This window comes from Delphinapterus leucas, chromosome 10 (assembly GCF_059928025.1).
Source record: "Delphinapterus leucas isolate spDelLeu-1000000601 "Yukka" chromosome 10, BTC_Dleu_Yukka2, whole genome shotgun sequence".
Classification (NCBI taxonomy): Eukaryota; Metazoa; Chordata; class Mammalia; order Artiodactyla; family Monodontidae; genus Delphinapterus; species Delphinapterus leucas.
The window spans coordinates 69,234,713-69,259,479 of NC_143138.1; the positions used below are offsets into that span (position 1 = coordinate 69,234,713).

General features: G+C 39.6%; 1 protein-coding gene across 2 annotated transcripts in view; it reads right to left on the reverse strand.

Moving 5' to 3' along the window:
* SFMBT1 (Scm like with four mbt domains 1) overlaps positions 1 to 24,767 on the reverse strand; it is a 131,061-nt gene that overhangs the window by 74,715 nt on the left and 31,579 nt on the right. The gene's annotated exons all lie outside the window — the stretch shown is intronic.

The following is a 24,767-nucleotide window of genomic DNA, read 5'->3' on the forward strand; positions in this document are numbered from 1 at the left end:
AGAGACCCACTTCAGACCTAGGGACACATACAGTCTGAAAGTGAGGGGATGGAAAAAGATATTCCATGCAAATGGAAATCAAAAGAAAGCTGGAATAGCAATTCTCATATCAGACAAAATAGACTTTAAAACAAAGACTATTACAAGAGACAAAGAAGGACACTACATAATGATCAAGGGATCAATCCAAGAAGAAGATATAATAATTGTAAATATTTATGCACCCAACATAGGAGCACCTCAATACATAAGGCAAATACTAACAGCCATAAAAGGGGAAATCGACAGCAACACAATCATAGTAGGGGACTTTAACACCCCACTTTCACCAATGGACAGATCATCCAAAATGAAAATAAATAAGGAAACACAAGCTTTAAATGATACATTAAACAAGATGGACTTAATTGATATTTATAGGACATTCCATCCAAAAACAACAGAATACACATTCTTCTCAAGTGCTCATGGAACATTCTCCTGGATAGATCATATCTTGGGTCACAAATCAAGCCTTGGTAAATTTAAGAAAACTGAAATCGTATCAAGTACCTCTTCTGACCACAATGCTATGAGACCAGATATTAATTACAGGAAAAAATGTGTAAGAAATACAAACACATGGAGGCTAAACAACACACTACTTAATAACCAAGAGATCACTGAAGAAATCAAAGAGGAAATCAAAAAATACCTAGAAACAAATGACAATGAAAACACAATGACCCAAAACCTATGGGATGCAGCAAAAGCAGTTTTAAGAGGGAAGTTTATAGCTATACAAGGCTACCTTAAGAAACAAGAAACATCTCAAATAAACAACCTAGGGCTTCCGTGGTGGCGCAGCGGTTGAGAATCCGCCTGCCGATGCAGGGGACACGGGTTCGTGCCCCGGTCCAGGAAGATCCCACATGCCGCGGAGCGGCTGGGCCCGTGAGCCACGGCCGCTGAGCCTGCGCATCCGGAGCATGCGCTCCGCAACAGGAAAGGCCACAACAGTAAGGGGCCCGCGTACCGCAAAAAAAAAATATAATAAAATAAACAACCTAACCTTACACCTAAAGCAATTAGAGAAAGAAGAAGGAAAAAACCCCAAAGTTAGCAGAAGGAAATAAATCATAAAGATCAGATCAGAAATAAATGAGAAAGAAATGAAGGAAATGATAGCAATGATCAATAATACTAAATGCTGGTTCTTTGAGAAGATAAACAAAACTGATAAACCATTAGCCAGACTTATCAAGAAAAAAAGGGAGAAGACTCAAATCAATAGAATTCGAAATGAAAAACGAGAAGTAACAACTGACACTGCAGAAATACAAAGGATCACGAGAGATTACTACCAGCAACTATAGGTCAATAAAATGGACAACCTGGAAGAAATGGACAAATTCTTAGAAAGGCACAACCTTCTGAGACTGAACCAGGAAGAAATAGAAAATATGAACAGACCAGTCACAAGCACTGAAATTTAAACTGTGATTAAAAATCTTCCAACAAACAAAAGTCCAGGACCAGATGGCTTCACAGGCGAATTCTATCAAACATTTAGAGAAAAGCTAACACCCATCCTTCTCAAACTCTTCCAAAATATAACAGAGGGAGGAACACTCCCAAACTCATTCTACGAGGCCACCATCACTCTGATGCCCAAACCGAGAGAAAACTAGAGGCCAGTATCGCTGATGAACATAGATGCAAAAATCCTCAACAAAGTATTAGCAAACAGAATCCAACAGCACATTAAATGGATCATACACTATGATCAAGTGGGGTTTATCCCAGGAATGCAAGGATTCTTCAATATATGCAAATCAATCAACATGATACACCATATTAACAAATTGAAGGAGAAAAACCATATGGTCATCTCAATAGATGCAGAGAAAGCTTTCAACAGAATTCAACACCCATTTATGATAAAAAAAAACCCTCCAGAAAGTAGGCATAGAGGGAACTTTCCTCAATATAATAAAGGCCATATATGAAAAACCCACAGCCAACATCGTCCTCAATGGTGAAAAACTGAAAGCATTTCCACTAAGATCAGGAACAAGACAAGGTTGCCCACTCTCACCACTGTTATTCAACATAGTTATGGAAGTTTTAGCCACAGCAACCAGAGAAGAAAAAGAAATAAAAGGAATCCACATCAGAAAAGAAGAAGTGAAACTGTCACTGTTTGCAGATAACATGATACTATATATAGAGAATCCTAAAGATTCTACCAGAAAACTACTAGAGCTAATCAATGAATTTGGTAAAGTAGCAGGATACAAAATTAATGCACAGAAATCACTTGCATTCCTATACACTAATGATGAAAAATCTGAAAATGAAATTAAGAAAACACTCCCATTTACCATTGCAACAAAAAGAATAAAGTATCTAGGAATAAACCTACCTAAGGAGACAAACGATCTGTATGCAGAAAATTATAAGACACTGATGAAAGAAATTAAAGATGATACAAATAGATGGAGAGATACACCATGTTCTTGGATTGGAAGAATCAACATTGTGAAAATGACTCTACTACCCAAAGCAATCTACAGATTCAATGCACTCCCTATCAAATTACCACTGGCATTTTTCACAGAACTAGAACAAAAAATTTCACAATTTGTACGTAAACACAAAAGACCCCGAATAGCCAAAGCAATCTTGAAAAAGAAAAACAGAGCAGGAGGAATCAGGGTCCCTGACTTCAGACTATACTACAAAGCTACAGTAATCTAGACAGTACGGTACTGGCACAAAAACAGAAATACAGATCAATGGAACAGGACAGAAAGCCCAGAGATAAACCCACGCACATATGGTCACCTTATCTTTGATAAAGGAGGCAAGAATATACAGTGGAGAAAAGACAGACTCTTCAATAAGTGGTGCTGGGAAAACTGAACAGCAACATGTAAAAGAATGAAATTAGAACACTCCCTAACACGATACACAAAAATAAACTCAAAATGGATTAAAGACCTAAATGTAAGGCCAGACACTATAAAACTCTTAGAGGAAAACATAGGCAGAACACTCTATGACATAAATCACAGCAAGATCCTTTTTGACCACGTCCTACAGAAATGGAAATAAAAACAAAAATAAACAAATGGGACCTAATGAAATTCGAAAGCTTTTGCACAGCAAAGGAAACCATGAACAAGATGAAAAGACAACTCTCAGAATGGGAGAAAATATTTGCAAATGAAGCAACTGACAAAGGATTAATCTCCAAAACATACAAGCAACTCACACAGCTCAATAACAAAAAACCAAACAACCCAATCCAAAAACGGGCAGAAGACCTACATAGACATTTCTCCAAAGAAGATACACAGATTGCCAACAAACACATGAAAGAATGCTCAACATCATTAATCGTTAGAGAAATGCAAATCAAAACTACAATGAGATATCATCTCACACCAGTCAGAATGGCCATCATCAAAAAATCTAGAAACAATAAATGCTGGAGAGGGTGTGGAGAAAAGGGAACACTCTTGTACTGCTGGTGGGAATGTGAATTGGTACAGCCACTATGGAGAACAGTATGGAGGTTCCTTAAAAAACTAAAAATAGAACTACCATATGACCCAGCAATCCCACTACTGGGCATATACCCTGAGAAAACCATAATTCAAAAAGAGTCGCATACCAAAATGTTCATTGCAGCTCTATTTACAATAGCCAGGACATGGAAGCAACCTAAGTGTCCATCAACAGATGAATGGATAAAGAAGATGTGGCACATATATACAATGGAATATTACTCAGCCATAAAAGGAACGAAATTGAGTTATTTGTAGTGAGGTGGATGGACCCAGAGACTGTCATGCAGAGTGAAGTAAGTCAGAAGGAGAAAAACAAATACCGTATGCTAACACATACACATGGAATCTAAAACAAAAAAAGAAAAAGAAAGAAAATGGTCAGAAGAACCTAAGGGCAAGACGGGAATAAAGATGCAGACCTGGGCTTCCCTGGTGGCACAGTGGTTGAGAGTCCGCCTGCCGATGCAGGGGACACGGGTTCGTGCCCTGGTCTGGGAGGATCCCACATGCCGCAGAGCGGCTGGGCCCGTGAGCCATGGCCGCTGAGCCTGCGCGTCCGGAGCCTGTGCTCCGCAGTGGGAGAGGCCACAACAGTGAGAGGCCCGCATACCGCAAAAAAAAAAAAAAAAGATGCAGACCTACTAGAGAAAGGACTTGAGGATATGGGAAGGGAGTAGGGTAAGCTGGGACAAAGTGAGAGAGTGGCATGGACATATATACACTACCAAACGTAAAATAGATAGCTAGTGGGAAGCAGCCGCATAGCACAGGGAGATCAGCTTAGTGCTTTGTGACCACCTAGAGGGGTGGGATAGGGAGGGTGGGAGGGAGGGAGATGCAAGAGGGAAGAGATGTGGGGACATATGTATATGTATAACTGATTCTCTTTTTTATAAAGCACAAACTGACACACCACTGTAAAGCAATTATACTCTAATAAAGATGTTAAAAAAGCAACAACAAAAAACTACTGTGAGAGATAAAAAAGGAAAGTGGAGCTGGGAACAAAATCATGAATAGTTTAAATTATTTGTGGATTTTGATATTCTTATTCCCCTATTCTCCCTCCAATTACCATGATCAAGAAGAATGGGTCATATGACTATAATGTGGACCTCTGGTAAAAGTGGCCTAAAACTCCCAGGCACCTGATCAAATTTACATTAAGAAACAAGGGAGGGACTTCCCTGGTGGTGCAGTGGTTAAGAATCCGCCTGCCAATGCAGGGGACACAGGTTCGATCCCTGGTCCAGGAAGATCCCACACGTCACAGAGCAACTAAGCCCGTGCCCCACAACTACTGAGCCTGCGCTCTAGCGCCCACAAGCCACAACTACTGAGCCTGCACTCTAGAGCCCACAAGCCACAACTACTTAGCCTGCACGCCACAACTACTGAAGCCCCTGCACCTAGAGCCCGTGCTCCGCAACAAGAGAAGCCACTGCAATGAGAAGCCTGTGCACCGCAATGAAGAGTAGCCCCCACCCGCCGCAACTAGAGAAAAGCCCACTCACAGCAATGAAGACGCAACGCAGCCTAAAAAAAAAAAGAAACAAGGGAGTCTGGCAAGAGGAAAGATTAATACTTAAAAGGGATCATCAAGAGACCAGAGACACTAATAGTTTAACTGTAAGAGCTCAGCTCAGACAAAATAAAGCAGAAACCTGAAAGAAAGGACTCCAAATGTTTTTGAGATTTTTAGTTAGCACAAGGTTAAGGAACTGACCACAAACCAAAAGGACCCAGAAGTTCAAATCAAAAAAAAGTTACTTGTCTTTACCTCCCAAATAGCTACCAATGTGCTCATCTCATTATAGGCAGCACCCTCAAAAGGAAGACCACTGGGAGCAGAGGAAAAGTCTGAAAGCTCCTTGATAACTACATTAGAAATAAGAGAAGCAGGTCAATTAAATGAGATACTAAATGCACATACACATGCCAGGAAAAAAGGGGGCATCAGAACAGACCAAAACAAACCACCATCTGACAGTCCACACTTTTTTTTCTCCAAGTTCCTAGCTGCCTTAGATGTAATACTGTATTTGCAAATTCTCTGACTCATGAATTGTTTGAAGTAACATAAAAGCCAATTATAGTTCATTAAAAGCCGACTATTCTCTCTCTCTCTCTCTGTGTGTGTGTGTGTGTGTGTGTGTGGTGTAAAATAAGGGTGCAACTTAATTTTTTTGCATGTGAATATTCAGTTGTGTCCCTGCATCATATTTTGTTTTTTGTTTCTTTTTTAAGTTTCTTTTGGGGTATAGTTGTTTTACAACGTTGTGTTAGTTTCTACTGTACGGTGAAGTAGAGTTCCCTGTGCTATACAGCAGGTTCTCATTAGTTATCTGTTTTATACATATTAGTGTATACATGTCAATCCCATTCTCCCAGTTCATCCTACCCCCACCCCCACCCCGCTTTCCCTCCTTGGTGTCCATACATTTGTTCTCTACATATGTGTCGCTATTTCTGCCCTGCAAACTGGTTCATCTGTACCATTTTTCTAGATTCCACATAAATGTGTTAAGATACAATATTTGTTTTTCTCTTTCTGACTGACTTCACTCTGTATGACAGTCTCTAGGTCGTTCCACGTCTCTACAAATGACCCAATTTCATTCCTTTTTATGGCTGAGTAATATTCCACTGTATATATATATACCACATCTTCTTTATCCATTCATCTGTCGATGGACATTTAGGTTGCTTCCATGACCTGCCTATTGTAAGTAGTGCTGCAACGAACATTGGGGTGCATGTGTCTTTTTGAATTATGGCTTTCTCTGGGTATATGCCCAGTAGTGCAATTGCTGGGTCATATGGTAATTCTAGTTTTAGTTTTTGGTGGGGTTTTTTTTGCGGTACGCGGGCCTCTCACTGTTGTGGCCTCTCCCGTTGCGGAGCACAGGCTCTGGATGTGCAGGCTCAGCGGCCATGGCTCACGGGCCCAGCAGCTCTGTGGCATGTGGGATTTTCCCGGACCAGGGCACGAACCCATGTCCCCTGCATCTGCAGGCGGACCCTCAACCACTGTGCCACCAGGGAAGCCCTTCCCTCTTTTTCTTGATGAATCTGAAAAGCCGACTATTCTCTTCAAGAGAATGAAAGATCAACTGAAGCTGAATAATGAGTATAACTAAATTTGTTCTACCCAAAGTTCAGCACAGTAAGTATCTTGAAAAAGATCACTCGGTAAAGCCAATACAGGTGCCTAGAAGAGAACTCTTCTTTGACTTTGTGCCTTTGTCTTCATCAGTTGGGCAAATGTTTCTCTAAATAGTGAACAACAAAATTCACATGCCGGGGAATGGCAGATAGAGAAATAATGGACCAGACTAACTATAAAAATGAGATACAGCTTAAATCCCCCGGCCACCACTTACTAGCTCAGTTTCCTTATCTGTTAAATAGGGAATATGGTAAAGAGCTGTTGTGAAGAGTAAATGATAATTTACACTTACAGCAGGTACCTAATAAATCCTATCTATCAGAATATTAGAGATATGTTTAAACCCTCATGTTTCCATACAACCATGTCTTCCCAGCTAAGGAAGTTATTAGGGATCATAAATTTTAGAGGCTACTGAAGCTACATTACAACTTTCAAAAGTTCAGGAAGTTTAATAAAATATTTTAAGTGGTTAATTTAGGTCTCTAAAAGGGAGGAAATCAAGGTATATGAATGATCAACACCATATCAAAAGTAACTGGACAGTTCTGGTAAGGAAGCATGTGGCCTCAAAAGCCAGACTGCTAAGGGTTGACAGGTGCACAGCCTGTTTGCTGTGTGGCCTTGGGCAAGTTACAGAATCAATTTATGCCTCAGTAGGCTCTTCTGTAAAACAGAGATGTTAACAATAGTACCTATCCCATACAGCTACTTTGATCATTCAATTAATTAATGCACGTAAAAGTTTACAGCACACTAAGCCCTCAAAGAATATTAGCTATTATTGCTTTAACAAGGCTCTTATTAGAATGAAAATACCTTTTGTTTCTAAAATGATTCCCAGACCATACATAGTTGAAACACCCTCTCTTTTATTTATTTATTTATTTATCTATTTATTTTTGGCTACATTGGGTCTTCGTACGTGCTTTTCTCTCTAGTTGCGGCAGGGGCTACTCTTCGTTGCAGTGCTCGGGCTTCTCATTGTGGTGGCTTCTGTTGTTGCAGAGCACGGGCTCTAGGTGCACAGGCTCAGCAGTTGTGGCTCACGGGCTCTAGGCACGCGGGCTCAGTAGCTGTGGCTCACAGGCTTAGTTGCTCCGCGGCATGTGGGATCCTCCCGGACCAGGGCTCGAACCCGTGTCCCCTGCACTGGCAGGCGGGTTCTTAACCACTGTACCACCAGGGAAGCCCCCCGGAACACCCTCTTTATTTCTTTATTTTTCTTACCAAATATCCTCCTAACTCCTCCTAGCAAAGTTATACAGTACACATTTTTTTAAAAATTAAAGTACATTTCTTTATTAATTTTTCTTTGGTGTAATGAAATGACATTGAGTTAGTTTAGAAAACAGTCAAAAGGCTAAAAAAAGAATCAATGATCAACAGCCATCACCGAAAACCTTAGAATCAGTAGGAAAGCACAAAAACAAAGCCTTTGCCCCAAGGGAGTAAAGAGGCTTCTGCCTACCCCAGAGGCCTCCAGAAGAGAACCAAGGGCAATTTACAGTGATTGATGTCTTCAGACCTCTGGGAGGCTTCACTTTTATCCAATCATTCACCAAACTTGAACTCCCACTCTTTCTCCTCAAAGCTTTCAACGGAGGGCGTGATTATACGGCAGAATGCTTTGGGGAGTTTGCTGCTTTGTTTTGTTACATTAAGCGCACAGGTATTTTTAAATAGCTTTATGTCAGACTTCACAGACTCCTGGACTATAATCACGTGTGCAGTACGATTAATTCATTGGAATTTTTAAAAAGAATTTAAGGCCCTAAAAGATTATCAGCTATAAATGCCAAGTAACTTTGGATAGGCTATAACCACTCAAAATCACTATATGTATCCATACTGCATGAGCAGACAAAACCAGTCCCTCAACACCTCCCAACTCCAGGGCAATGCTGCTGCCCCCTGAGGCATCCCTGGAAAATAGCATGATGGCGACTGTCTATTGCAAAACACTGGGCCATTATGTTGTGGTCCACAAACCTAAGAAGCATGTTGAACGTTTAATAACAATGATACAAGGAACAAGTATAAGTTATTTAGAAAAAGCATATATTATTCAGAAAACAAAATAACTCTTCAGTAGCTTTTAAAGTAAGTGCTTCCGGGACTTCCCTGGTGGCACAGTGGTTAAGAATATGCCTGCCAACGCAGGGGACACGGGTTGGAGCCCTGATCTGGGACGATCCCACATGCTGTGGAGCAACTAAGCCTGTGTGCCACAACTACTGAGCCTGCGCACTAGAGCCCACGAGCCTGCACTCTAGAGCCTGCGAGCCACTGCTGAAGCCCATGCACCTAGAGCCCGTGCTCCGCAACAAAGAGAAGCCATGGCAATGAGAAGCCTGCGTACCACAACGAAGAGTAGACCCCGCTCGCCGCAACTAGAGAAAAGCCCGCACGCAGCAATGAAGACTCGACACAGCCAAAAACAAATAAATAAATAAAATAAGTGCTTCCAAAAAAGGAGTAAACCTCTGGTCACTACTGGAGATATGCTGCAAATGTGTTAGACCTATAAAATAATTCAGTGCAAAGTATTAAATAAGCATGAGAAAAACAAAGTCTAAATTATGCTAACTAATTAGGAATCCAGTTAAATTCATATGCAAGGGACTTTCCTGGTAGCGCAGTGGTTAAGAATCTGCCTACCAATGCAGGGGACATGGGTTCGATCCCTGGTCCAGGAAGATTTCACATGCCACGGAGCAACTAAGCCCATACATCACAACTACTGACCCTGCACTCTAGAGCCCGCGAGCCACAACTACTGAGCCCACAAGCCGCAACCACTGAAGCCCACGTGCTCTAGGGCCCATGCTCCACAACAAGAGAAGCCACCACAATACGAAGCCTGCACACCACAATGAAGAGTAGCCCCTGCTCACCATAACTAGAGAAAAGCCTATGCGCAGCAATGAAGACCCAACACAGCCATGAATGAATGAATGAATGAATGAATAAGATAAATAGATAAATAAATAAATTCATATGCAAGATATAATAAATAAATTCATATGCAAGATGTAAAACCAAAACCCTAACTTAGTTGCAGCTTGTTATTTGCTTTTGTCGATTTCAATACCCACATATATTAATATATACAGTGAACATCCTCTAAAAACTAGAAGTGCCTATGCTAAATATAGAGAGATTTTTGGTTAAATCTCCATACTTTTTAAACAAAAACAGTGCCTCCTCCCCCACTTCTCTATTCTTTCCCTAAAAATGATGTTATTTTTCCTGCCATTAAATTACTATTTAAGTAAACTTAAATACGGTACTACAAAGGTTACCAGTTTTCTAAGATTAGCACTTACCAATTCCACTTTTTAGCGTGTAGTACAAAATTATCTACATAATATTCAATCCTTAACAACACTGACTATGCTGCGCTAATTTTCATATTTTATAAGAAAAAAATAGTTCTTACAAAGTATAAAACTTCTTTCAGTTTGAAACAGAGACAGGTGCCTGAAGTCATCAAAACAAGCTGAAAAGAAATCAAAACTTTGCTATCTGCAAGTTAACAAAAGGTAGGCTTGAGGTAAATAACTGGTGATTAATGTCTCTTTCAGAGGGAAAAAATTTCCAGCACCATCTATGAAAACTGTTCTGACTTACATTCCAAAGGCTGGTTGTTTTTTACGATGAGGGGTGGGAGGGAGACATGGTTATTACTTTAATTGTATTTAAACTGTTCAGAAAATAAATAAATGAACTAGTTGGTCAAAACACAGCCACTCACTCAGGAAAAACATCATCATAAAGATAATAACAACTCAAAGTACACCCTATAAATCATTAACATGTTTTCTTCAGTATTTTCTTATAGGATATGAGATTATAAATACAGTATTATTTTCTATTAAAGTAGAAAAGAGAACTCAACTCAGTTGTTTAAACTCACATTCAATTCCTCCAAAATGATAATCTGAAGATTATCCCAGGCTTAGATATATCAAGTTGGAATTTCATAACCACCAGTCAGATGACAGACAAATAGGACACTCAGTCAGTCCTTGCTGACCTGGAAACCAAAATCCAATGCTGGAAGAGGCTTAATATCAAATCTAACTACCAAAAAGTCATAAGCTCACTTCAAATTCCTCTCAAAGCAATCTTTTAAGAAAAAAAATCAATAAGCTATTCAAACACCAGAGTACTGCTCTTGCTTGAATCTTTAACAAAATGTCAAACAAATTCAGACTGCCAGTTAGACTTCAAAGAGCCACCTTAATGAAAAAGTCTTGTCAAGAAAGGGAGGGAGGGAAAGTTTCTCCCATTTTAACAAATCCTCTAATGAGAACTAAACATCATGGAATTTTGGCCTTGGGAATTTAGACATCAGCACACCTTGTAAAACATGTGAATAAACCCAATAAATAAAAATTACTACTGTGGGGTTACCCGGTCAACCTTGCAATTTTGGAGGGATACTGATGGAGTGGGGTGAAGTATGAAGAGCATAAAATACTTTTTCCACCTTACTCAAATGAGTAATGAAGTTCAACATATAAACCTTTTTCCCTTTACTTGTTTTTTCCCCCAAACAATTAAATACTTTATGCTCACATCACTGTCTCATTTTCAAACATTTGCTTAGTGCCATCAGGAACTATACCTAGCACTATATGTTTACAATACATTAAGTCAACTGCCTGGATGATTGTTTTTAAATCTTTCTTTGTCTCACTAAATAACTGATATTGGTGAATCTGAAAGTTAGAAAAAACTTCAATAGGTCACATCTAGTCCAATGACCCTCATAGTTTTGTGATTATATGCCATTCTCATGCCTTAATATTTCCACAAATAACATCTCTCCGTTAACCTATGGTGCTTCTCTAACAAGTCTCTCCCCGCCCATCCCTGAGTAAGTTGTCCATTCTGTGTTCCAACACCATCACTGATACAGTACAGAAAACTCCCATGTATACCTTCTGTGACAATCTGTTCTACTTCTGAGCAGCTGCACCACATAGTCTGTCTTTGAACTGCCCCCAACTTCCAATGGCTTCTACCCATATCCATTGCCCATTCAGAATGAGTTTGCACCTTCACACATACAAGAGCCCTTCCCATAGCTGAAAGAACAGTTCTCCCTAAGACAGGTCCTGAGTTCCCTCACCATCCTAGTCTTCCTCTGAAACACATTTCAGTGTCTGTATCCCAACAGAATACAAAAGAATAAAATAAAACCTTAAAATGATTTTGATTTCACTTTACACAGTCCACTACTTATGTGACCAGGCAAAATATTTCAAAACTAAGTTTGCTCAGTTAATTAGACTTTGATACTGAGATCTTGGTAATCAGTCTTGATGGACTAAAGAACTGTTCCTTTCTCATTATGTTTCTTTAAATTTAACCAATCATAGAACTAAATAGACCTTTATTCCAAAGATATACTGATGGCCAACAGATACATGAAAAGATGCTCAACATCACTAATCAGCACGAAAATGAAAATCAAAACCACAATGAGATATCACCTCACACCTGCGGGGGTGGCTATTATCAAAAAGATAAGAGAGAACAAGTGCTGGTGAGAATGTGGAGAAAAGGGAATCCTTGTGCACTGTTGGTGAACATGTAAATTGTGCAGCCACTATAGAAAACAGCATGGAGATTCCTCAAAAAACTAAAAATAGAACTATCATGCAATCCAGCAATTCCACTTCTGGGTATTATCCAAAGGAAACAAAGTCACTAAATCTAGGCTGATCAATTAGTATAGAAACTTTCCCCACCCCTGGCCCCATCCATTCACTTAGTTCTGACCACTCTAAGCACCTGCTACCTACAGCTCCAATTAAGAGGTACATCTACTTACAAAACACTACAGAGTTACTGTGACATTAGTATTTAAAACAGATACACTGACAGCCAAAAAAAAAAGAAAAAGAAATCATCCCATATAGGGAGAATTCTGAAAACAGGGTTAATAACTTTTAAAACAGATACACTGACAGCCAAAAAAAAAGAAAAAGAAATCATCCCATTTAGGGAGAATTCTGAAAACAGGGTTAATAACTAAGGTACAAAAAATGAAAAAAAAATAGTAAAAACTCAGTAGAATGTACATCAACTTTATAACTTTTCTTATTTACACTTAAGATCAAGAAAAGAACAGAAATCCTTTTCATAACAATAAAGCATCATAAGAGACAGCAGCATCATAAATCAGAGCTCTAAAAACAGAAAAAAGCAAGCAATTACTATATATTCACTATAAAATACTATGCTGGGAAAAGATAAGGTCAAGCTTGCAATGTGCTCTTATAAAGCAATAATTCAGGATACATACAGTCTTTGCCTACAAAGAAGCCAAGTAGAACACTTTCCAGAGTTTCCAACAGAAGGATTTGTTCATAAGCCATTAATGCAGAGACAGAGGAAGAAAAAAAAAAACAAAACTCAACTGGCTAATTAGCTGAAACTCTTTGTCTGCCAAGTCATCTGGGAAATGGTGCATTAGGAAAAATAACCCAAACGACTTGTTAATAATAAGAGTCACTGCATTTGTAACTAAAGAGATCATACACAACTATACCACTGGATAACGAAATAGAAGATAAGGAGTTCTTTTAGTGAAAGTAATCCAGCTAACACATGATGAAGGAATGACAGAATCTCTGATACAGTTAATGGATCTGAGTGCTGACCATCAACAGTTTACACCAATCACAAAACAAAAAACAAGCTGAAAGGTTACTTGCCTAATGATGGAAGAACAGAACACCAACTATGAAACAATCTTGCAAACAAACAAACAAAAAAATCAAACCTGAATCAGATTGAGCTTCTAGATCCAATAGAGAAGTCAGAGGAACATGGTAAACATCGACCTCGACTTTTACCTCACACCATACATAAAAGCTCAAAAGGAATCATTAAGCTAAATATAAGAGCTAAAATTTCAAAACGTAAGAAAAAAAGGAGAAAATGTTTTTGACCTAGGTTGGCAAAGATTTTTTAGATATGACCCCCAAAAAAGCACAAACGACAAAAGAAAAAATCAATAAATTGTGACTGTATCAAAGTTTAAAAGTGTTTTCTCTTCAAAGATTCCATTAAGAAAAAGAAAAGCCACAAACTGGGGGAAAAATAATTGCAAAATATATATCCAATAAAGGATTTGTATATAAAAATTCTTACAATTCAATAAACAATCCAATTTTTTTAAATAGGCAAAAGATGTGAACAGACTCTTCAACAAAGATATATGAATGGCAAATGAGCACATGAAAAGATGCTCGACTTCATTAGTCATTAGGGAAATGCTAATTAAAACCTCAACGAAATATCATTACACACCAATGAAGATGATTAAAGTGAAAGACTAACAATACCAAGCGTTAAGAAGGATGTGGAGAAACCGCAGCCCTTACACAATACTGGAATGAATGTAAAAGAATGTAAAATGGTACAGCCACTTTGAAAACAGTCTGGCGGCTTCTTAAAAATTTAGACCCAGGGGCTCCCCTGGTGGTGCAGTGGTTGGGAGTCCACCTGCCGATGCAGGGGACGTGGATTCGTGCCTCGGTCCGGGAAGATCCCACATGCCGCGGAGCGGCTGGGCCCGTGAGCGAGTCATGGCTGCTAAGCCTGCACGTCCAGAGCCTGTGCTCCGCAGCGGGAGAGGCCGCAGCGGTGAGAGGCCCGTGTACCGCAAAAAAAAAAAAAAAAATTTAGACCCAGCAATTCCACTCCTGGGCATCTACCAAAGAGAAATGAAAATATATCCATACAAAGACATTTACACAAGTGTTCACTGCTATGAACTGGAACCACCCAAATGTCCATCAGGTAGTGAATGGATAAACAAAATATGGTATATCTATACAATGGAATACTAGTAAGCAAAATACAAAGGAACAAACTACCAAAACATGCAATGACAGGAATGGACCTCAGAAATAACACACTGAATGAAATATGCCAGACACAAAAGGCTACATACTGAATGATTCTATTTACATGAAATGTGTGGAAAAGGCAAAACTGTAGAGAAAAAAGCAGATCAGTGGTTGCCTGGGGCCAGGAAGAGGCAGGATTATGAGTAAATGGTCAAAAGATCATTTTGGGGGTGATGGAAGTGTTCTAAAACTAAATTTCGATGATGGTTGTACAACTGTATAATCTTACTAAAACTTATGAAGCTGTTCACTTAAGGTGTAAAATATGCCTTTTTTAAAAAAAGATAGAGAATTAAGAGACCAAATGCAATGCAATGGCCTTTTGGATCCTGTAAACGATATTTTAAAATTTATTTATTGTGGTAAAATATGCATAACATAAAATTTACCATTTTAATCACTGTTAAGTGTATAGTTCTGTGGCATCAAGTACATTCATATTGTTGTGCAACACATTTTTAAAAAGTAACAGCATGTGTGGGAATTCCCTGGTGGCACAGTGGATGAGACTCCACGCTCCCAATGCAGGCGGCCCAGGTTCGATCCCTGGTCCAGGAACTAGATGCCACATGCATGCCACAACTAAGAGTTCACATGCCACAACTAAGGAGCCCACAAGCCGCAATTAAGGAGCCAGCAAGCAGCAATTAAGGAGACCAAGAGCCACAACTAAGACCAGTGCAACCAAATAAATAAAATAAATAATTTTTTTTTAAAGAATAAATGGTGGAGAGGGCATGGAGAAAAGGGATTTATTTACTTGTTTATTTATTTATTTATGGCTGTGTTGGGTCTTCATTGCTGTATGGGCTTTCTTTAGTTGCAGTGAGCGGGGGCTACTCTTTGTTGCGGTGCGCAGGCTTCTCGTTGTGGTGGTTTCTCTTGCTGCAGAGCACGGGCCCTAGAGCACGTGGGCTTCAGTAGTTGTGGCTTGTGGGCTCAGCAGTTGGCGCTCACAGGCTCTAGAGCGCAGGCTCAGTAGTTGTGCTGCACAGGCTTAGTTGCTCCGCGGCATGTGGGATCTTCCCAAACCAGGGCTTGAACCCATGTCCCCAGCATTGGCAGGCAGATTCTTAACCACTGCACCACCAGGGAAGTACCCATAACCTATTTTAAAATGTGTTTTCTATGAAGTGGTCCAGTTTGTACTTTTAAAAGTTCAAACATGATTTGCACTATGTATTGTGATATTTCTGAATTATAACAGAAATAAGAGAATTATCATTTCAAATTAACTCAACATTCAGTAGTTAGGAGATATTCTCCTCAGTTTAATTTGCACAGAGTAAGTGCTCATTTAAGCACCTGCTAAAATGAACTGTACTGAATAACTGGATGCCTGTCCCGAGCATCCTAAATCCCATAGTCCAAGACCAGTGACTGCCACCCAGAGCCATACACAAACTCATCACCTAGTCAGCACCAGCTTGCTAAACCTGGAGCACAAATTTGCAAAACAGCCTCCTCTTTTTTCCAACAAGTAGTATGGTATTCATGAAGTACTGAAGCAATGGGAAAAACACAATCATTCAAGTTAATTTAATCAAGGCTGTTATACCTAGATTTTCAGTGGTTGGTTGTTGTTTTTTTTGGTCTTAGCCCGAAATATTTTACAAAATTATGGTATTTAGATTTTCATTCCAGAAACAGAGCTATTCTTTTTAGATCTCAATTTCAATAGAAAAAAACTTCTACAGGTTCTGCATAACAGCCAATACCACAAGTCAAATTCTAATCTTCACATGGAAGAGAATTCAAAATAGTGATGATGGAACTTCCCTGGTGGCACAGTGGATAAGAATCTGCCTGCCAACACAGGGGACACAGGTTCGATCCCTGGTCCGGGAAGATCCCACATGCCGCGGAGCAACTAAGCCTATGTGCCACAACTACTAAGCCTGCGCACCACAACTACTGAAGCCCACCTGCCTAGAGCCCGTGCTCTGCAACAAGAGAAGCCACCGCAAGAAGCCCGTGCACCGCAACGAAGAGTATACCCCACTCACCACTAGAGAAAGCCTGCGCACAGCAACGAAGACCCAACGCGGCCAAAAATAAATAAAATTAAATCTTAAAAAAAAAAAATAGGGCTTCCCTGGTGGCGCAGTGGTTGAGAGTCCGCCTGCCGATGCAGGGGACACGGGTTCGAGCCCCTGTCCGGGAAGATCCCACATGCCGCGGAGCGGCTGGGCCTGTGAGCCATGGCCGCTGGGCCTGCGTGTCCGGAGCCTGTGCTCCGCAACTGGAGAGGCCACAACAGTGAGAGGCCCGCATACCGCAAAAAAAAAATAGTGATGATACCAATTGAATTTTTTTTTAAATTGGAGTATAGCTGATTTACAATGCTGTGTTAGTTTCAGGTGTACAGCAAAGTGAATCAGGTATACATATACATATATCCACTGTTTTTTAGATTCTTTTCCCATATAGGCCATTACAGAGTACTGAGTAGAGTTCCCTGTGCTATACAGTAGGTCCTTATTAGTTATCTATTTTATATATAGCAGTGTGTATATGTCAATCCCAATCTCCCAATTTATCCTTCCTCCCCCCTTTCCCCCAGAAACCGTTAAGTTTGTTTTCTACATCTGTGATTCTATTTCTGTTTTGAAAATAAGTTCATTTGTACCATTTTTTTAGATTCCACATATAAGCGATATCATGTGATATTTCCAACTGGGTATTTAATAGTATGAAGGAATTAACTGATTTTTACATGTGATAAACATGTATGGTTTAAAAAGTCATCATTTTAGAGATAAACACTGAATTATTTATGAAGTGATAATTCAAGTTTTGCTGTATAACAATACAGTGAGGGAGGCAAAATTATGTGTGTCAGAGAAAAAGAATACAGATAAAATAAGCCAGCCACGTGTTGATAATTGCAGAAACCAAGTAGCAGGGCTTTCTGTTTCTATGTACGTTTGAATACTGTTATAATGAAAAGTAGACCATAAAAAAATTAGTGATAAATCAGTCTTATTAGAGGCTACAACAAAGAAGCAGCAGCAGCATTAATTGCTGTAAACACAGAAATAAAGAGTGTGCATGGTAAATGACATCCTGATATTCATGGATGCTACTACTCTGAGAAAACCTGCTGCATTCTCAGCAGCGTGAGGCGACTCCCACGACTAATATCCCAAATTATATTTTGGACATCACGTCCAAAACACATTACATCCAAAATGTATTTTGTATTTAGAGATCTTTCTGGAAAATCAATGATATTTAACAAGTATGTATTGACTAAAAGATCATCATTGTTACCTGAGTATTTCCAACTTCTGACCATTCTTTTCTTCAACAACCCATTCTTTCAACAGTGAATGTTGAAGTTAGAGCAGTAAGGGAAAAAAACAGTCTATTATTGAAAATCCATCTAGATATAATACGGAATTTCAACTCAGAAAGATGCAATAACACCAATTATTAGATCACATTTGGTTACTGAAACCTAAACTCATGGTTCCTCCTATTTTCTATTCTCACAGCATGAGACATTTTTCCCATTTTGCCCATAGTACACAAGGGCATTTCTTTTTTTTTTTTCTTTTTAGTAGAATGGATTGCTTTTAATGACTTCAGTTTTATTCTGATTTTCATTTTTAATTATGGTAGATAATCAAGTGGCAGATTCCTCAGATTCTGAGACACAACTTCTTTATCATTCATGTACAAAAGGGAAATACTGGGTCTTGTCTTGAGCCCCTTTCAGCACCACCAGCATCCACTTATATCACCTTCGCCACCCCATTTGACCCCAGCTAATACATCCAACTGCTAAGCTGAAGCAGTCCATCCCTGGTACCAAAATGGGTCAAAAGAGAGGGACAAAAGGGGTTGCAACTGTCTCAGTTTGAAGCCTCCTTCTTGACAACAGTGTACTCACAGTGCAAAAGTGTTCATCTTTTGCGGAGGCAAGGGACAAGTTTAAGTCAGATGTGCTGTAACTTTTTTTTTTAAGATTTTTTTTCTTGATGTGGACCATTTTTTTAAAGTCTTTATTGAATTTGTTATAATATTGCTTCTGTGTTATGTTTTTTGGTTTTTTGGCATGTGGGATCTTAGCCCCCTGACCAGGGATCGAACCTACACCTCCTGCACTGGAAGGCAAAGTCTTAACCACTGGACTGCCAGGGAAGTCCCTGTAACTTTTTTTTTTTTGCGCCCCTGTAACTTTTAACAAAATTCAAAATTGGTACAGAGCAACAATTTTTTGCAGTGCAAACTCAGTTTGTGTTTTTGAAAAGTTAGGCTTTGTTTTTGTTTTGTTATGTTTTTTAGATAATGGATTTTTTTTAAATTTACTTATTTTTGGCAGTGTTGGATCTTCGTTGCTGTGCGCGGTCTTTCTCTAGTTGCAGCGAGCAGGGGCTACTCTTCGTTGCGGTGCGCAGGCTTCTCATTGAGATGGCTTCTCTTGTTGTGCAGCAGGGGCTCTAGGCACACAGGCTTCAGTAGTTGTGGGGCACGGGCTCTAGAGCACAGGCTCAGTAGTTGTGGCGCACGGGCATAGTTGCTCCGTGGCATGTGGGATCTTCCCGGACCAGGGATTGAACCCGTGTCCCCTGCATTGGCACGTGGATTCTTAACCACTACGCCACCAGGGAAGCCCTTTGTTTTGTTTTTAAATTCTTCGGAGTTGGGTTGAATTAATCACTTTTCTTATCAATTAGAAAAAATTCATTGAACACTACATAAATATGGGAAATATAAAACACATGTTAAATATGGTCCCTATACATTGAAAGCATGTAATGCCAGCCGGGCAAACCTAACAGTGACCTAAGAAGACAATGATGACTACCAAGTGCTCTGGACAGACCACACACAATGGGAGCAAAGCAAAGGAAGGCCTTGGTTTGAGCCAGGTCCAGAATGAGGATGTAACTGTGAAAAATGGAGAAAATGAAGATAATTCCAGGCAGAAGGATAAGAGCAAAGGTACAGAGTTGGAAAAGTGCAATGTGTATTTCAGACACAGCAACTAGACCAATCTGGTTTGGGTTGAGAGCTTCAATACAAGTGACAAGACAAGACTGGAAAGCTAGGTTGACGCTAACCTGGAGGCCTTATTTACCAAAGGTTTGGACTTCAACCTGAAGGAAATATGGGAACACTCGAACAGAGTTAAGTGCCATGAAAGTGAATGGTAGTGTACATATAGAAAGATGGGCAGTAATGCTCAGGATTGGAGTGGGGAGGAAGAGCCTGGAAGCTAGATCAGGGGATGCTTACTTTAGTAATTCTAAAAAGAAGACCAGAAACACCAGAAGATAGACTGACAGGAAAGAAACACTTCATTTATATAAGATGTCTGCAGTTTCCAAAAGACTTTTCCTTTAATGAGCTCATTTTACCCTCAGAACAATTTGTAAAGTAGAACATCTGTCACATTTCGTAAGTAAGGAACTGCTGCTCAGGGCATTTCCTTCCATGACTATCTGTCAGTCCATGTTTCTTTTCACGATTACTCATCTCTAAACCACTAGACTGTAAGCTCCTTGAGGGTACGCAGGAACCATTGATTTGTTTGCCCTGGAATCTCAGCTGCATTGCAAAGAGCCCTGCTCAGTACCTGATACCAGAAGATATTCATTTAATACATGATACACAAGCAAGCAAATAACTGAAGAACACATTTCCTCTTCCACTCTTGTGCCAATGACACTGAAATGTTTATTTTGTTTTGCTTTGTTTAATGTTTGTTCTGACAACGGAAAAGCTTTGACAATTACACTACCTTTTTTTGGGCAGTTGCTAGACAAGAAGACCTCTTTTTTCCCCTAGGTAGGAGAGAAGAAAAATGCACAAAAGGGAATATCAGATTCTCTGTCACCTTCACAGTAGTATCAGAAAGTCACGCTAAGTGATATATTACTAAGGATACAAAAACGTTGACAATTGGTAGTTATTTTTTTCAAAAATGTTCTATTTTTTTGCAGAATGGAATGGATACTAAGATTAATAGCCATGCATATGAGCACTTACAGTGCCAAAGGTGAGAAACCCTGGCCTAGAACACTTGATGCCAAAAAGTGAGAAAATGCTCCAAAGAATGATGGACACAGGTCAAAAAGACAAAGAAGCCAGCTTAACGGGGCGCTCCCATTGGCCAAATCTAGGACAACTTACACATAAATAAAAATAACAAGTAACAAGACTATAGCTCACTGAATAAAACAGAAAACCATGAGTCCATACTTATATAAATTAATAAATCAATAAATTTAAAAGTTTGACAAAGAATGGGATAGTTACATAGTTTCAAAGTACTTAGTCACAAAACACTAATTAATTACAAATGGAAAGAGGGTAATTTATCAGTGGAAAGCCTGGCACATACCACCATACACAGATGATCATCAGAAATAGGACAAACTGAAATCTGTGCCTCCTTTCAGGGTACATAAGACACAGCATCATTTCTGTGATGTTCCTGCTGAAGACCTATAACCCGAGTTTAATCTTGAGAAAACATCAGATAAACCCAAATTGAGGGTCATTCTAAAATATATCAGGCCTATAATCTCCAAACACATCAAGATCATGAAAATCAAAAAAAAGGCTGAAGACAACTTGACATCTAAATACGAAGCTTGATTCTCAACTGGATCACTTTGCTTTTACCAAAAACAGGGGGCAGTGGGGAAGTGGGAGACTTTATTGGGGCAATTAGTCAAACTTGAATGGGGTCTGAGGTGTATTTGATGGTAATGTGTCAGTGTTAATTTCCGGATTTTGAGAATTATATTGTACGTATGTAGGAGAATGTCCTTACTGCAGAAGTAACACAGCAGGGTATTCTGGAGTGATGGAGCATCAGATGGACAACTTACTGCCAAGGACTCTGGGGTGGGAAAACACTTTCCCTATTGTACTTATAAGTTTTCCCTGTTTTTGGCTGTTTCAAAATTTTAAAAATATTTTTAAATGATTGGTTATCTCTCCAAAATGAAAGTAATAAATATAATCTTAACACATACACATGTATTCTTTCCAACAAGAGTGTTCTCTTTGTAAGACGAGTACTAAACTGAGTCTGGCATTTGATCACTAGGAAAGTAGTGCGAAACAGTGTTGTATGACAAAAAACGAAAGCCCAAAACAGGTTTTCCACATTGTAACCTTGACTTCAAACTCCAGTTCATCACAAATGAATTCATGGCCTTGGAAGATTTTTTACCCTTCTGAGTCTCAATACCCTAATCTATAAAGTGGGAATACCACTTTTTTTACAGAGTGGCTCTGAGGATGAAATAAACTGGTTTCTCTGAGAATGCCTTCCAGATTATAGATACTCAAGACTAATTCTCTCCCACTTCTAAACAATCTCTTTACAGCTTGCATCTAGTTAGTAAGTTTACATCTTAGTAAGCCTAAGGAGTATGCTTCCTAATATCAAACAACTTCTCAGGTTAAAGGGATATTAAGGATCCTTTACTCCAATACCCCTGCTTTACAGAGAAGGAAATGAGACCCTGGATTACGCAAGGCAAAGGCAAACCACTCCCATCACAGAGACACCAGCACTGGTTGGGAGCTCCAAGCACTGTGTCACGCTCTCGTTTCATCTTCACAGAACTTGGAAGCAAGCATTATAATGATTTTGCAGGTAAGAAAACCAAAGTTCAAGCAAGATTAATAAACTTACTCAGAATTCAGGTCTCTCTGACTCCAACATTCATGAATTTCCCACTAAATGCTAACTCTATTATTTCCAAATGTGATTAAGAAAGACACCACATATGTATGTTTAAAAGGTTTTTCTGTACACTTTGCACTCAGGAAATTACTCCCTTACCCCCACAGTTCCCTGTTATCACTATAAAACAGAAATTATTTAACCCCCAAGTCTTTGTCCATCAACATTCTCAGCAATTTACAGTAATCTTGTCAACTCCCCCTATCACAGACTTGTTTACTAAAAATCAGCAACAGTGTCAAATTTCTTAAAATGTCTTCCTACCTTAAATAGTTTCTTATTCCTACTGTCTAGAGCAAGGTTCTTCACCTGAAGTGCTAGGATCCATGAAGAGAATTCAGGGGCGCATGAATGTGAATGAGAGAAAGCTGTTACATCTGTTTTAACTAATCTCAAATTGAAATTTAAGATTTCCTTCAAATATGAGTGTAGGCGACACAGCAATATTAACAGTAACTTTGTCACCACAGAAAGAACACATATCTTCATATCACATTACAGATGATGCAGATATACATAAAGATTTCCTTTTTAATCCTATGTATTTTATTTATTTAAAACCAGCAATCTGAGAATGGTCTACAGGCCTCACTAGTTTACCAAAGGGATACATGCATATCAAAAAGCTTAAGAACCCCTGGTTTTGAAACACAAAGCTGTTAATCTGCTGAGAATTTGAGAGAATAAAAGGGAAAAAAGTTTGGCTGTTAAACACATGAACCATTTATTCATTCAACAAATATCTACTTGGTTCTTGTACTGTGCTGTACTGTGAAGCAGCTATAAAGATAAAACATTGCCCCTTTGCCTCAAACTAGTGGGAAAGGAGACAAAAGCAAGTAACAAGGTTAGAATGTCTTAAGGCCTAGAGGAAAAGGGCAAAAGAAACCTTTGAACTCAAAGAAGAGGTTTTCTGTTTTCTCACTAAACAAACAAGGCACAATTTGAGTAAAGGGAGAAGAATCAGATAGCTCTTCTAGCTCTCAGTTGCTCCTACAGCCTGGAGTGCAGGGGGCTTCTGGCAGCCCATCCTTAGCCCAGGGGAAGGCAAAGGGAGACAGCTATCAAGAGGGAACAGCAGGACTTCCCTGGTGGTCCAGTGGGTAAGATTCCACGCTCCCAATGCAGGGGGCCCGGGTTAGATCCCTGGTCAGTGAACTAGATCCCGCATGCATGCCGCAGCTGAGAAGTCCGCATGCTGCCAACTAAACATGCCGCAACGAAGATCCCACATGCCGCAGCTGAGAGCCAGCGCAGCCAAAATAATTAAAAAAAAAAAAAAACAGAGAGAGAGAACAGTTGGGCAGTGACTGGACACGGCTGCCCAGCCAGGGCAAGTAGCTCATGGATCCTGATTTAACTCTCTGTAGAGCTGGTAGGCCCTTTCTATTCCACAGATGCTCTGGGAAAATTAAACAAGAAATTTTCTTAACTTTCTTTACATAATGTAGATGGGAAAACGTACAAGGGGGTAAAGTGGAGCCATGTTTCAAAATAAGATGACATTCACTTAATCTGTACAATCAAAATACAGTATGTCTGGGGCTTCCCTGGTGGCACAGTGGTTGAGAGCCCGCCTGCTGATGCAGGGGACACGGGTTCATGCCCCGGTCCGGGAAGATCCCACATGCCGCGGAGCGGCTGGGCCCGTAAGCCATGGCCGCTGGGCCTGCGCGTCCGGAGCCTGTGCTCCGCAACGGGAGAGGCCACAACAGTGAGAGGCCCGCGTACCACAAAAAAAAAAAAAAAAAAAAAAAAAATACAGTATGTCTGACTAATGATATTTTATTTATAACATAGTATTTACAGTAGCTGACTGCGAAAGTGGCAAATGAGTCTCTCTATATATATAGAACTTAACTTATAAAGCATGATGTTTAAATAATTTGCTCAAAGTTTCCCCCACTGAATTTTAATTCCACAATATTTGTTATACCATATCAACAAAACGGCACCAGGTAAAAGATAAAACCATCCCAGGGGAATACCACCAACCTTATGAACATCTGTTTTATATCTTTATCTTTAGAACTGTCTTCCAATATTTACCAATGCAATTAGAAACCCACATGTTTACAATGTTTTCTCAACCCTTCTCGCAACTGACCTCCACCTACTACTGAGCACCTCTTTCGTTCCCAGCACTACACTAGGGATGGAAGATCATGATACAAAGGTCAGTCTTGCCCTAAAGGATTTTACAGTTAGGGACAGAGCCACCAGGGGAATTTCTGAAATGCAAGACATTAGGAAACCAGCTGCACAGAGAAGGAAAAGTTAACTGTGAGTCAAGATAGCTGCCAAAAAAAAAAAAAAAAACAGCTGCATGTAAAAGTAAAGGAACTTCATCTTGAAGAAGAATGGACAGAACCTTGGAAAGGTAGAGGAAAGAGTAGAAGGAA